This window comes from Arachis ipaensis, chromosome B06, assembly GCF_000816755.2.
Source record: "Arachis ipaensis cultivar K30076 chromosome B06, Araip1.1, whole genome shotgun sequence".
Taxonomy (NCBI): Eukaryota; Viridiplantae; Streptophyta; class Magnoliopsida; order Fabales; family Fabaceae; genus Arachis; species Arachis ipaensis.
In genome coordinates this window covers 92,933,577-92,949,228 of record NC_029790.2, presented here as the reverse complement: position 1 = coordinate 92,949,228, position 15,652 = coordinate 92,933,577, and positions in this window count along the sequence as shown.

Here is a 15,652-nt window from a genome sequence, read left to right as displayed (position 1 = left end):
GTCTGGCATCTTCCTTGGCAAGTTATTCTGAATGATGGCACTACATTCCTTAGTCAAGACCACTGTCTCATCTCCCTTTAAAGGCTTCTTCTTTGACAATAGGTCCTTTATGAACTTGACATAGAGAGGCATTTACTCCAAACCCCAGCAAAAGGAATATTGATTTGTAACTTTCTGAAGACTTCCAAGAACTTTGAAAACTGCTTGTCCTTGGTCTCCTTTTAAAGTCTCTAAGGATATGGCATTTTAAGCTTGTACTCAAGCACCTTAGACAATGTAGGATAAGTGTCAAGAGAGTTTGGGAATAGGTTATCTGCACGCTTTGGAGGGACGTGCTCCACCTCCTCTTTCTTCTCCTCTAGAGCTTCTTTTTCAACTAGCTCTTCATTAACTTGTGCTTCCATACTTGCCTCTTGTCCACTTATCAAGGTGATAACCTTGCACTCCTCTCTTGGATTTGGAATTGTGTTACCAGGAAGGCTATTAGCCGTCCTCTAATCAATTTCATTAACTTTTGTAGCTAATTGACCCATCTAAATTTCCAAGTTCTTGATTGATGCTCTGGTTTCATGTATAAAACTCGCCATTAGTGCTTCCAAATCAATAGTATTCCAATTGGCTCTCTGGTACTTAATGCACTTCCAACTCTCGTAAGTCTCCGAAGCACCTTGACATACCCTAGAAAACCTATAGAGTCCCTCAAACTTGTTGGTGTAATCTGCCACCGATATGGAACCTTGCTTCAACTGCATTAGTTTCATCTCCTTTGCTTCCCTTGCAAACTCGGGGAAATACTTCTTATAGAAGGCCGTTTGAAACACCTCCCACAGAATGTCGGCATTCTGAAGTTGTAGCAAGTGACACTCTGCTTGCCACCAGGGCTGGGCCTCTCCCGCAAGCTGATAAGCGGCAAACTCTACATACTGAATGAGTGGAACATGCTGCGCCTGTAAAGCACGCTCCATGGCTTGGAACCAATGTTTCGCTTCAGTAGGATTTGTAGATCCTTGAAAAGTTGGCGGATGAACCTTGAGGAACGTCGCCAAGGTCATCGGAACTCCTCCCGTGTTATCGCCATTTCCCTCAGCATTATCATTGGCATTTCCTTCTCCGTTCCCATTGCCATTCCCCACCGGTTGGCCTAACCTCTGCACAGCTTGTAGAGTCGCAGCAGCATTCGCTTCCATGGTGTTCGCTAAGTTAGCCATGGCCGCCATGAACTCGGCATGGTTATCAGCTGGTTGCTCATTCCTACTTTTTTGTGTACGTGTTCGACCTCGCCGGCGAGTGGCCATGTAGGGTTCCTGTCTACACCAAACAATCGATATCAAGGTGATCAGTCTCAATATCAAAAGTCTAGTACTTCAGTTATCCCAAACAGGCACTCACAAACAAGTATGCTATGCACATATCAAACAGATAACCTAATAGCATCAAAGAAAAGACACACAGAGTATGCAATGAAGCACAATCGGTTCATCCCTCAGGCTCACGAGGACAAACCGCTCTGATACCACTAAATGTAACACCCTAATTAGCCTAAGCTTTACCTCGCGTCATAAAGCAAAGGTTAATCAGAGATTACCACAGTTCTAAGCTCATATATATATATATAGAAAGAATAGTATAATCTAGAAGCCCGATGAAAGATATAGCTCAAAAATAGAATTTCAAAAGCGCAAAACGTACTAACAAAGCTACTAGCTTGAGGCACAAGAAACAGATAAGATACAACAAAATATAAGTATATAATATCATAGGAAACTAGCCTCAACTCGCGGAGTTTAAGCCGGCTAGCCATATGTAGGTATACAAAACCATACAGAAACCTGACAGTTTAAAAACAGCTTATACAAGTTTTGTTCTCTCAATTATAAGCCTCTAGGCTAAACAAAATACAAAAGGAAAGATGTATAAACAAGATAAGCCAAAAAGACTCCAAAAGAATCTATGATCCTCCGCTTCTGTCACCATCCAAAGCAACTCACCGAGGTGGGTTGCGACCTGCATCTGAAAAATACAACAAAGATATAGTATGAGAACCAGAGGTTCTCAGTATGGTAACAGTGCCCAGTGATGTAGGATATAAGACCCTGATAAACCCCAATATTGTGGTTTATCTTGTACTTATTTTGGGGGATTTTATCACCTTTTCCCACATTTATTCAATGAAATAGCATTGTTTTGTAAGTCTCCCTTAAATTGTGCTTAAGTGTAAAAACATGCTTTTTAGGCCCTTAAATTGGTGATTTTAATTTACTTTAATTCCATTTAATGCCTTGATGTGTTTGTTGAGTGATTTCAGGTTCATAAGGCAAGTATTGGATGGAAGAAATGAAGAGGAAAGCATGCAAGTGGAGAATTCATGAAGAAATGAGCAAAATGGAGAATTGAGGGCCACGCGCACGCGTCATGCACGCGTACGCGGGCATTGAAGATTCACAAGCCACGCGCATGCGTCAAGCACGCGTATGCGTGAGTAGAGGTTTTGCCATCGACGTGCACGCGTGACATTCGGCACGTGACCCACTTAAAGTGAAATCGCTGGGGGCGATTTCTGAGCTGCCCAAGCCCAAATCCAACTCGTTTCTGAGGGTATTTCATGCAAAATTCAAGCTAGAGCAAAGGGGGGGAAGCACTTAGTTAGTAACGATGAGCCTTTAGTTAGTTTTCTAGAGAGAGAAGCTCCCTCTTCTCTCTAGAATTAGGTTAGGATTAGGTTAATTTCTCTTAGATCTAGATTTGATTACTTGATTTCATCTTGTTTCCTCTACAATTCCTTGTTCTAATACTTCAACTCTTCTTGGTTCTTTTGTTAATTTTACTTTTATGCTTCTTTCATGTTTATGAATGCTCATGTTGGATTTGGTTTACATTTAATGAAATTTGATGTTTGATGTTCTTTTATTGTTAATTTGAGTTGTGAATTTACTTTCCTTGTAATTGGTAGTTGATAGATTTATAATTCTTGCACTTTTACCATGCTTTCCTTTGATACCTTCCAAGTGTTTGACAAAATGCTTGGTTGGACTTTAGAGTAGATTTTGAGCATTCTTGGCTTGGAAAGAGTAATTAGGTAATTTTGAGTCATGAATACCCAACTCATGTTTGTGATCTAGAGTTGTTAGCTAGTATTGTTTCCATTAACTCTAATCTCTTGCTAATTCACTTAGTGAGTTGATCAGGACATTTGGATTAAGATTAGCTAATCTTATTAGACTTTCTTCGAGTGTGAAGATAATATGACACCTTCTTCCATCGTCGAGGATGAGGTAGTAAGATAAATTCTTGTTAATTATTGCTATTAGTGACTAGGATGGAAAGCCTATTATCTCAATCCTTGCCATGAATGTCTCTCTTTATTAATTGCTTCTCTTTATTACTTGCCTTCTTTAATTGCTTGCTTGATTTACCTTTCTTGTCAATTATTTTATTGCCCCTTTATAAATCAAACCCCTTATTCTTTCATAGCCAACAATTGACCACTTCATTGCAATTCCTTGTGAGACGACCCGAGGTTTAAATACTTCGGTTAATTCCTATTTGGGGTTTGTACTTGTGACAAAACCAATTTAAAATTTGATGTGAGAATTATTTGTTGGTTTAGAACTATACTAGTAACGAGAATTCTATTGTGAAATTCTAGACCATCAAAGAACTCACACATCAAACCCTGGGACGCCAAAGGCAATCCTAAGCTCCATATCCATTACAAGATTCAAACTTAAAGCATTCTAAAACAAGCAAGCATAATTATAACAACATTAACTTAAATAAACTGGGTAATCTAACTTAGGGGATTTCTACTCTAACCAAACACCGCTATCCCACAGCCTTCACCAACCTATCCTCCATGCGATCCCATCGCCACTGCCTTCCGAACCTCCTCAATCCCAGTAGAAAGTACAATTAATAACAATGCAAGTAATTCACAAGTAAAAGCATACAAGTCAAGTAGATCAAGTAAGCAAATAGGCAAGTTATTCAATTAGGCATACCATTACAAGTCGGCAAAGCAAACAAACAGATAGAAAATGTATATGATGAATGCCTGCCCTACTGGCTGTGATATCACATTGTCGGTTCAACTGCCAACCCGACACATCTCCATGGAGACGTCGCCCTTCAGATTTCTCATATGGAAACCCCCGAGATATAGTGCCCGGATCACTGTCCAGGTACCGGCGCCTGCACGCCTATAGATCCGAAGGAATGCGAGCGGGATACTCTTGCCTCAGACCTTGCATCTCAACGTAAGCGGGATTAACCACCGTCCATACGCCGCCGCCGCTACCTTGACAGGCGGGATTAACCACCATCCCTGCTGGGCGCATAGCGTCTCATAATCTCAGTAAAAATATTATTTCGGTGGTTCAGAAAGCATTTTCAGTATACAGAGATCCATCATCTCAATCCGAGTCCTCAACTCATCTCAGCCACTATCCATTCATAACTCAAGTTCCAAATATCAAAAGTTCCTCTTTCCTCATCTCATATATCAATCATCCTTCACTTAACGTCAACCATTCTCAGCATGCCAGAAACCTAGGCCTCTATTTTCTAATTTATCATAAAATCATGTACTATGACCCTTAAGTTATATCCCATGTTTTATTACTCAAAACTGGGCCCAAAAGTCTTAAAATGGTGTTTTAGAAGCTTACAACCTGGTTGGGAAGGTAGAATAGTTGAAAAATAAGCAAAATTTGAGAAACAGGACGTGTGCGGCCGCACAGGGGTGTGTGCTTGCGCACGCCCAGGAAATTTTAAAATGTGTGCGTACGCACAGGGGTGTGCATACGCACAGGTGGCAAAACTTTCAGAATCTGTTCACTCGCACAACCTGTGCCAGCGCCCGCAACAGATTGGCCTTCCCAACGTGTGCGTCCGCACAGGTTGAAATTTTTCCTTAGATATGTGCGCGCACAAGCTGTGCTAGCATTGCAACCAGAATGCACTTCCCTGCCTGTGCGTGCGCACAGGTGTGTGCGTCCACACAGGTCAAAATTCTCGTAAGGTGTGCGTCCGCACAAGGGTGTGCGCTCGCACATATCAGCAATCATGAAATTCTGCAACTTTGCAGAATTTCAGATTTTTAACACGAACTTTGAATGATCATAACTCCCTCTACAAAATTCTAATTTTTACAAACTTTATATCGAATTTCAATCAGTTTTGAAAACCGAGGCAAGAGTTATGATGGAGCAAAGTTTACCAAAAACTCAATTTTACCAAATTTCACCATTTACACAATTTCTTATCATACACATTCCAAATTATACCAAACCACTTAAAGTCACTCCAAGATCCATTTTTCACCAAAAACAACCCTCTTGGGTCACAAACCACAATTTATACCAATCTCTCATCATACCTCATCATTTTCAACATCAATATCATCATATTACAATTATCAATAGCTTTTCACCAACACACTCACCATTTATCATTATATCAACATCAATTTTCTAACATCAAACTCATTCATGCTTCTAAGCCATAAACAACAATAGTCATTCACCCCAATTTATCATACATCATAATCTCAATATCATTATTTCTCAATAAAATCATATTAATTCAATATACAACATCAACCAATCATCATCAACAATCACATAAATTCAACCCTATCCTATGGGTCACTAGCCTAAGTGTCCATGAATATTATATACTACATAGAGAAAATCGAAACTATACCTTGGTCGATTCCCAATATGAACTAAATGAGCTTTCAACCAAAAATCCAACCACCAATGTAGCTCCAACAACCACCAACAAGCCCCAAACTCACAATAATCAAGCTATATACATATAAATCACCACAAAATCAACCTAGGGCTCAACATAAATTAAAAGTTCACAAGAGTTCAAAGCCTCTTACCTTCTCCACAGATTTGGATGTCAAAACCCAAAGCTAAGCAAGGATTAGAGTGAACCTAAACACCGAGAATCACAAAAATTCACTTAATCACAAGCCCTAGGTACCCAAAATTTTTAAGAGAGGAACTGAGAAGATTTCGAATTTTTCTTACCAATTTCTTACATGGGTTTTGTAGAGATCTTCGCAAGAAATGCGTAGCCACTGACGACACGCAAATCAGAGCACCGTAGCTCAAGATATGAGCTAGAGAAGGGATGGATAGTACTCCTTGGGGTTTCTCTTCTTCTTCTCTTCAGCAATGTGTGGGTGTGTTTGAGTGTGTTATAAGTGATTGGGTTCATTAGTGAATCCTTATATATGTTGGACTTCTTGGACCGGTCCAATCTGTTAGCGTTTTTAGCCCGTTTGGCCCAACTTCGGTCCAAAACTTTAAAATTAACGCCCGATTTTCCATTTCTAACATTTCTCTAAGATTTTTGCCGGTTTTCACTTTTTCTCATGCGGTACCGGGTAGACTTGAACAGGTTCAATTGTCGGTTCACATTTTTTCACGGTTTTTTGTAGAAAACACATTTTCTGACTCGGAAAGACCCATTGAGTCCCAAAATGATGTTTAAAACCTCAAATTCTCACTACAATTTTTCGGAATCAAATTTGGGCAATCTAACTAGTTAATTAACTGGTTCGATTAATTACGGTTCTTACAGTATCCTTTTGTCTCAAGAGCTTGTTAAGAGCTCTAACTGCCCATGGGTTTCCAAGTCCACGGCAGTTCCAGCTTACCAGTCTTATTGTTCTCAGTAGGGTCTCTTAGCAACCACTACTGTCAGTGAGTTTGTTTAGTACTTCTTGGTTATGCTTTCATCTTCTGTTTCAATTGGTATGTCTCCTTGATGGAGGATTTTATGTCGGTATAGAATTTCATAAAAATAGTTACGTTGCAAGTATAGTTCTAAACCAACAATGAATCCTCAAATCAAATTTAATATGGTTGTAACTAGTTCAACCCCAATAAAAATAACCGAGAGTATTAATCTCGGGTCATTCTTCCTAGGAAGCACAATGAAGTGCTTTGTTATTGGCTATGAAAGAATGTTTTGGGGTTTTTATAATAGGGAACAAGAAATGTAAATATCAAAAGAAATAAACTAATAACTAAGAAAGCTCTTGGCAAGGAATGAGAACTAGAAGTCCTATCCTCATTATCATCATCAATTGTGACAAGAATTGTCCATTGCTCCCACTTAGTTAACCACTAACTATGAAGGAAAGTCAAGTGGATACAATTGGCTCTTATCCACAAGTCCTAGTCAAATCATAAGGAAAGACTAGCTTTATTGGCATTCAAGTCAATGAGCAACTTCTAATTATCAATCAACAAAAGAATTTGATAACTTAAGAGTCTCCAATTACTCAACCCAAGCCAATAGGAGAAAAATCTAACTCATGAGTAAAAGAAACATTTCATCAAACACATAGAGGGTAATAAAGTAAACATCATCAATTGCAAGAATTAAAGGAAGCTATAACTAATCAAAGCAAGAAATCAATAATAGAAATCAAGGCAAACATTAAATGACATGGAAATCATAAATTGCATTAAAAGGAAATGAAAATCAACAAAAGAGTTCATAAACTAAAATTAACAAAATAAAGGAAACAAGAAGAGAAGTAAAGTGCTAGAACAAATAAAAGTAGAGGAAAATTAAAGCAAAGGAAGAATGAGATCTAGATCTAAAAGGAAGAAAACTAGGAACCCTAATCTAGAAAGAGAAGAGAGCTTCTCTCTCTAGAATTCTACATCCAAACTAAACTTCAAGTGTGTATGAATGGTGATCCCCCTATCCTCCTTCACTCCCAGCCTCTTATCTGCATACTGGGCTCGAAATTGGGCCAAAAGTCAGCTCAGAAATCACCCCCAGCGATTTCTCTTTAATGAGGCACATGCCGCTCGTCACACATACGCATCATCCACGCGTACGTGTCGCCTTGAAGATGCATTGGTCACGCGTACGCGTCGCTCGAAGTGTGGCGCGACATGCGCACGCGTCGCCCATGCGTCCGCGTCAACATCAGCTTCTCAAATCTTCATTTTTTTATGTTCTTTCCACTTTTGTATGCTTCATTTCCATCCTCTAAGCCATTCTTGCCCTATAATCTCTGAAATCACTTAACAAACACATCACGACATCAAATGGTAATAAGAGAGGATTAAAAATTAGTGATTTTAAGGCCTTGGAAGTATGTTTTCATTCATAGCACAAAATTAGGAAGAAATCTTAAAACCATGCAAATTGTATGAATAAGTGTGAGAATAGTTGACAAAATCCACTAAATTTAGCACAAGATAAACCCTAAAAATGGGGTTTATCAACCTTCCCACACTTAAACATTAGCATGTCCTCATGCTAAGCTCAAGAGAAGCTACAAAGGGATGAAGAGGGATGGTAAGATTTATTAAATGCAACATGCAATGCAACCTATCTATATGAATGCAATTAAATGTTTCTACCTACTTGGTTAAAAGTGAATCAATCTCCAAGAACATATATAAGTAAGTAGGGCTAAAATAGTATGATAACTCATGAATTCCACTAATTCAAATCTCAAAATGAAGTACAAATAGACTTGCAAAAAGAAATCTCATAAAAGCCGGAAACAAGGAATTGAGCGTCGAACCCTCACCGGAAGTGTTTGCACTCTATCCTCTCTAGTGTTTGAGAGTCGATTCTCTCAATTCTCTACTAATCTTTCTTTCTAAGGCTTGCTCTTCTTCTAACAATCAACATATGTTTAATGTATGAATACACATATCAAGAGGTCTTTCCAAGGGTTGTAATGGGGTTAGGGTGAAGGTAGGATTGTATTTGGTCAAGTGGACTAAAATTTGAATCTTTGATTAACCTAAACTTCCCACCTAACATAAGACAATCCATATAATTAAAATATAAAACCTAACTACCCATTGACTATCTTTTGCCACATGTTCATGCATCCCAAATTTGAGTACAATACATATACATTGCTATCACTACTTACTTTGGGGCATTTTGTCTCCTCTTTATTGCTATCTTGTTTTCTTTTTCTTTTCTTTTTTTTTTATTATTTTTTTCTTTTTTTCTTTTTTTCTTTTTCTTTTATTCTTGTGGTGGGTACTATATATATGAGAGATCAATGTATATGCTTAAGACATTGAATTTATGAACATGTTCCCAACTCTTTTTTCACATTTTTCATATAAAGTATAACATACCCAATTCCCAAACTAAATGTTCCCTACCCAATTTCCCGACACTTAAATCATGTACACTCTTCTCACTAATCTAAGCTAACCAAGGATTCAAATCAAGGACATTCATTGTCTTTTTCTTAGAATTAGTGATGTGCTAAAATAAAGAACAAATGGGGTTAAATAGGCTCAACATTGGTTTGAAAAGGATGATGAAAGGGTAAGGCCATATGGGTATTGGTGCACGAAATTGTGATCTCAACGGCGCCAAAAACTTGGTACGCACGTTCGTAATCTCAATTCTTTTTCACAACTCCGCACAACTAACCAGCAAGTGCACTGGGTCGTCCAAGTAATAAACTTTACGTGAGTAAGGGTCGATCCCACAGAGATTGTCGGCTTGAAGCAAGCTATGGTCATCTTGTAAATCTCAGTCAGGCAGATTCAAATGGTTATGAGGTTTTGATAATTAAAATATAAATAAAATATAAAATAAGATAGAAATACTTATGTAATTCATTGGTGAGAATTTCAGATAAGCGTATGGAGATGCTTTGCTCCTTCTGAATCTCTGCTTTCCTACTGCCTTCATTCAATCATTCATACCCCTTTCCATGGCAAGCTGTATGTTGGGAGATCACCGTTGTCAATGGCTACCATCCGTCCTCTCAGTGAAAATGGTCCAAGTGCGCTGTCACCGCACGGCTAATCATCTGTCGGTTCTCACTCATGTTGGAATAGGATCCATTGATCCTTTTGTGTCTGTCACTACGCCCAACACTCGCGAGTTTGAAGCTCGTCACAGTCATCCCATCCCAGATCCTACTCAGAATACCACAGACAAGGTTTAGACTTTTCAGATCTCAAGAATGCTACCAATTGATTCTAGCTTATACCACGAAGACTCCGATCTTTTGGAATGGAGGCTAAGAGATACACGCTCAAGCTATTGCAGATAGAACGGAAGTGGTTGTCAGGCACACGTTCATAGGTGAGAATGATGATGAGTGTCACGGATCATCACATTCATCAGGTTGAAGTGCGAGAGAATATCTTGGAATAAGAATAAGCTTGAATTGAATAGAAAAATAATAGTACTTCGCATTAATTCATGAGGAACAGCAGAGCTCCACACCTTAATCTATGGGGTGTAGAAACTCCACCGTTGAAAATACATAAGTGATAATGGTGTTCATTGGTTTTGGCCCCAGAGGGGGAACCAGAATAACCAAGACTTCGAATACAATAGTAAAAAGTCCTATTTATACTAAACTAGTTACTAGGGTTTACAAAGATAAGTAAATAATGCAGAAATCCACTTCTGGGGCCCACTTGGTGTGTGCTTGGGCTGAGCATTGAGCTTTACACGTGTAGAGACTTCTCTTGGAGTTAAACGCCAGGTTGCAGCCTGTTTGTGGCGTTTAACTCTGGTTTGTAACCTGTTTCTGGCGTTTAACTTCAGAATAGGGCAGGAAGTTGGCGTTTAAACGCCAGTTTGTGTCGTCAAAACTCGGGCAAAGTATGGACTATTATATATTGCTGAAAACCCCAGGATGTCTACTTTCCAACGAAATTGGGAGCGCGCCAATTGGGTTTTTGTAGCTCCAAAAAATCCATTTCGAGTGCAGGGAGGTTAGAATCCAACAGCATCTGCAGTCCTTTTTCAACCTCTGAATCAGATTTTTGCTCAAGTCCCTCAATTTCAGCCAGAAAATATCTGAAGTCATAGAAAAATACACAAACTCATAGTAAAGTCCAGAAATGTGAATTTTGAATAAAAACTAATAAAAATATACTAAAAATTAATTAAAACATACTGAAAACTACCTAAAAATAATGCCAAAAAGCGTATAAATTATTCGCTCATCACAACACCAAACTTAAATTTTTGCTTGTCCCCAAGCAACTAAAAATCAAATAGGATAAAAAGAAGAGAATATACTATAAATTCAAAAATATCAATGAAACTTAGCTCCAATTAGATGAGCGGGACTAGTAGCTTTTTGCCTCTGAACAGTTTTGGCATCTCACTTTATCCTTTGAAGTTCAGAATGATTGGCATCTATAGGAACTCAGAATTTAGATAGTGTTATTGATTCTCCTAGTTTAGTATGTTGATTCTTGAACACAGCTACTTTATGATGGTCGTGGCCCTAAGCACTATGTTTTCCAGTATTACCACCGGATACATAAATGCCACAGACACATAACTGGGTGAACCTTTTCAGATTGTGACTCAGCTTTGCTAGAGTCCCCAATTAGAGGTGTCCAGGGTTCTTAAGCATACTCTTTCTGCTTTGGATCACAACTTTAACTTCTCAGTCTCAAGCTTTTCACTTGACACTGATAAACCACTATTTTATAGTTTATATTGTGCTTAATTGTGTGGTTTTGTCATGATCCTTACCCACTTATTTATCAATTTAGCATGCATTTAGATTTCCTTCCTAAATTCAGTACATGTTTGAAAATTGCTTCCTAGAGACTTTAATTATTCTCTTTTATTCCATTCGACGCCGTGATCTGTGTGTTAAGTGTTTCAGACTTTCTAGGGCATGAATGAGTTGGAGATTGGAAAGGAAGCTAGCAAAAATAGAAGGAACACAAGAATTTGAGGAGATAACCAGCGAGAAGTGACGCGGTCGCATGGCTCACGCGATCGCGCGAAGGAGCGCAATTCGCAGTGACGCGGCCGCATGGCTTGCGCGACCGCACGGATTGGAAAGCGCAAGCGACGCGGTAGCGTGGACGACGCGAACGCGTGGAGAGGAAAAAGCGCAAGTGACGCGTCCGCATGGACGACGCGATCAAGTGACATGCACGATCTGCATAATCTGCAGAATTCGATGGGGGCAATTTTGGACCTTATTTCGGCCCAGTTTTCGGCTCGGAACAGCAGACTAGAGTCAGAGAATATGCAGAAACAAGGGACACATTCATTCAGTAGTTTTAGATCTAGTTTTTCACTCTCTTAGGTTTTTTCTCTCTAGTTTTTAGAATTTTAATTTTCAATTGGTCTTAGCATTGGAACAGTGAGAAGAGTTATTTCCTCATCAAGACTTCATCATTCTAGTTTGTTCTGTTAACTTGGTTCTATTCTTCCATGTTCTTTGTTATGTCTAATTTTGTCATTCAGATACTTTTATGATTATTTAATGCAAGGATTATTTCTTTTTAATTCAATTTCAATTCCAATAATCATGTCTTCTTTTAATTCCCTTTCATGCGCTATGGATTCTTTGTTTACAATGCGTGAGTAATTTCCTTACTTGATGGGGAGTTGATTAAAAGGAACTCTTGAGTTGGAAGGATTGAAAGAAAATTTGTAATTGGGTTAAATGTTGGATTGCTATCCTGTCACCGATGCCAATCCCTTTGAACTAAGTGGGTTGCAACTTGTGAACAGATCTGGCATTCCCACTTGTTTGACTTTCCCTTACCTAGTAAAGGATAACCAAACAGAACAACCATTAATTATAAATTAATCTTACAATTACACCTTCAATGATAGAGATTCTAACTAATCAATTCCCAGTCAAGGCTTTTATTTATATTATTTAAAAATCCTCAATTTAAATTTCAATTTATTTAGCTCAACTTCTTGGAACATCTGATTAATAAAACAGCACACTTTTCTGCAACTCGTTGGGAGACGACCTGGGACTTAAAACTCCCAGTAATTTTAATTTAAACTCTCTGTGACATATTTCTAAATTGATAAGCAGATTTTCGGTGAGTTAAGAACTATACCTGCAACGTAACCATTTTAATAAATTTTTAATTCACCAGCTTCTGCTTCCCATCAATTTTTGGCGCCGTTGCCGGGGAGTTGCAATAGAGTGCTAATTTTATTAATTAGAATTTATTTATTTGCATTTTATTTAATTTTGCTACTATGAGCTGCATGTTTCTTCCGTCAAATGACGCGTTCACTTCCTGATCCGCGCTTGCTAATATTCGATCCTGAAATTGAAAGGACTATTTCACGAATAAGGAGAGAACAACGTAGGTTAGCCCGCTCTGAGGGCGGATCTGAAAGTGAATCTGAGGAAGAAACCAGCCCCCGTTCTACTGATTCGGTTGTTTTACGTGCAGAAAACATGGCAGCTAGAAGATTTACCATTCAGGAGGAAGGAGCTCCTGATTTTACAATGCAACCGTTTCAAGCGCATCATCCAGCGGTAGCTATGGATTTTGAAATAAAGACCGCACTGCTAAATTTGATGCCCAAGTTTCATGGCCTACCTACTCAAGAGCCTATCAAGCACTTGAGAGACTTCCAGGCAGCCTGTTCTACTGTCAGGCGTGATGGCACTGATGAAACTTCAATCTTGCTGAAAGCTTTTTCGTTCTCTCTTGAGGGAAAAGCAAGAGAGTGGTACTACACTCAACCTCTAGCAAATGTATCCAACTGGGATACACTCAGAAAGGAGTTTCTGGAGAAATTCTTTCCATCTGAAGTTACTGATAAACTGAGGAAGGATATCTCTACAATTGTTCAGGATGACAATGAGACTCTCTTTGAATACTGGGAGCGCTTCAATAATCTTCTAGAAGTATGCCCTCACCACATGATTGACAAGATCGTGCTACTCAGCTATATCACACAAGGTATGAGGCCCTAAGATAAGACCACATTGGAAAATGCCAGCAATGGGTCTATGAAGAAGTACAAGACCACTGATGAAGCTTGGCAATTGATCAGTGATTTAGCTGAATCTACTCGGAACCACAGACAGAAGCAAGGTCGTTCAAAAGCCGTTGCAGAAGTATTTTCTGGCATAGAGACTGCTGCTCTAAATTGAAGCATCTGTGAGATGACCAACCTGTTGAAGCAAATGCAGTTGAGTCAACAAGCTCAGCAAACTCAACCACAGCAAAACCAACAACTAGTTCCACAAAGAATTTGTGGAATTTGTGCTGATTACAGCCATTACACTGATGAATGCCCGCAGCTCCAACAAGAAGACAACATGGTGGCATCCACTTACAACTTCTATGACCTCCCCAACCAAGGGTACAATCAAAGTGGAAATAATAACCATGGATGGCAGGACAATTCAAACCAGAATTGGAGAGACAACAATAATAGGGGAGGAAGAGATAACCAGGGAAATCAGAGGTGGAATAATAACAACAACAGGCAGCAAAATCAACCTTACCGAGCACCTCACCTGAGGGAAAACCAAGGACCACCGAACAATCAGCAGCAAACCTCTCAATTTACTCATTCTTCTGTATCTTCTAATGAAGATTTATTACAAGCTTTTGAGAAAAGACAACTGGCCATGGAAAATACCATCGTGAACAGTATTAACACCAGTCTGAATGGTTTCACCTCTACTCTGCAAGCTTTTATGTCACAGCTTGGTTCAGCACAAAATTCCAGTAACCAACCTTCAAGCACCACTGGAATCCCCTCTCAACCATTACCCAACCCAAAGGGAGGCATTAATGCCATCACCCTGAGGTCCGGAACCACACTGTAGGAGAGGAATCAGGAGGAACCAAGCTCACCAGAATACGCCTCAGCTGAAGAGGTGGTAGAAATCGAAGATGTTGAAGAGGAAGAGGATATACAGGACATAGTTGAAGAGATAGCTCAACCACAGGAAGAAGCACAAAAAGACGCAGGCCCCACAGAAAACACTACTCCCATTCCATTTCCACAACTTGCAAGGAAGCCCAGGAAGCAGCTGGAACCTGATCCTAAAATGGTAGAAATATTCAAAAAGGTTGAGGTAACTGTTCCCCTTTTTGATGTTATTCAGCAGGTACCTAAATATGCAAAGTTTCTAAAAGACTTATGTATCCATAAAGACAAAATTAATGAATTAGAAACTATTCCTTTAGGTAGTTCTATATCTGCTTTAATGGGAGGATTACCTGAAAAATGTAGTGATCCAGGTCCTTGCATAGTTAGTTGTACTATTGGTGGTGTAGTAATTTATGATTGCATGTGTGATTTAGGAGCATGTGTCAGTATAATTCCTTTGTCTATATATGATGTTTTAAGGCTCCCTCCCTTGAAAAGGTCGGCAGCTCATTTTGTGTTAGCAGATAAAAGCATTATTACAGTGGCTGGAGTTCCTGAAGATGTTTTGGTGAACATTAAAGGGCTCACATTTCCCACTGATTTTTATATCTTGGAGATGCCCCATAATGATTCAGATAAGCCATCATCAATCCTACTTGGAAGACCATTCCTGAAGACATCAAAATTCAAATTGGATGCTTTTTCAGGAACATACTCCTTTTGAAATAGATGGCCGCATAGTGATCTTCAATCTAAATGGAGTCATTGACAACCCCCCAGAAGATCGTTCTATCTTCCAGTGTGATGTCATAGACGAGAGTGTGGCTGAAGTTCAAAAAGAAGAGTTTGAAGAGAGGTACACTGGACAAGATCCAAGTGTGGGGACCCTCTTAACTGACAATGAGGACACTTCGCCATTTTCGCAAGCCCCAGATAATCCAGAGCCTGCCCATGATCAAAAGTTAGAATTGAAACCTCTCCCTCCACATCTCAAATATGCTTA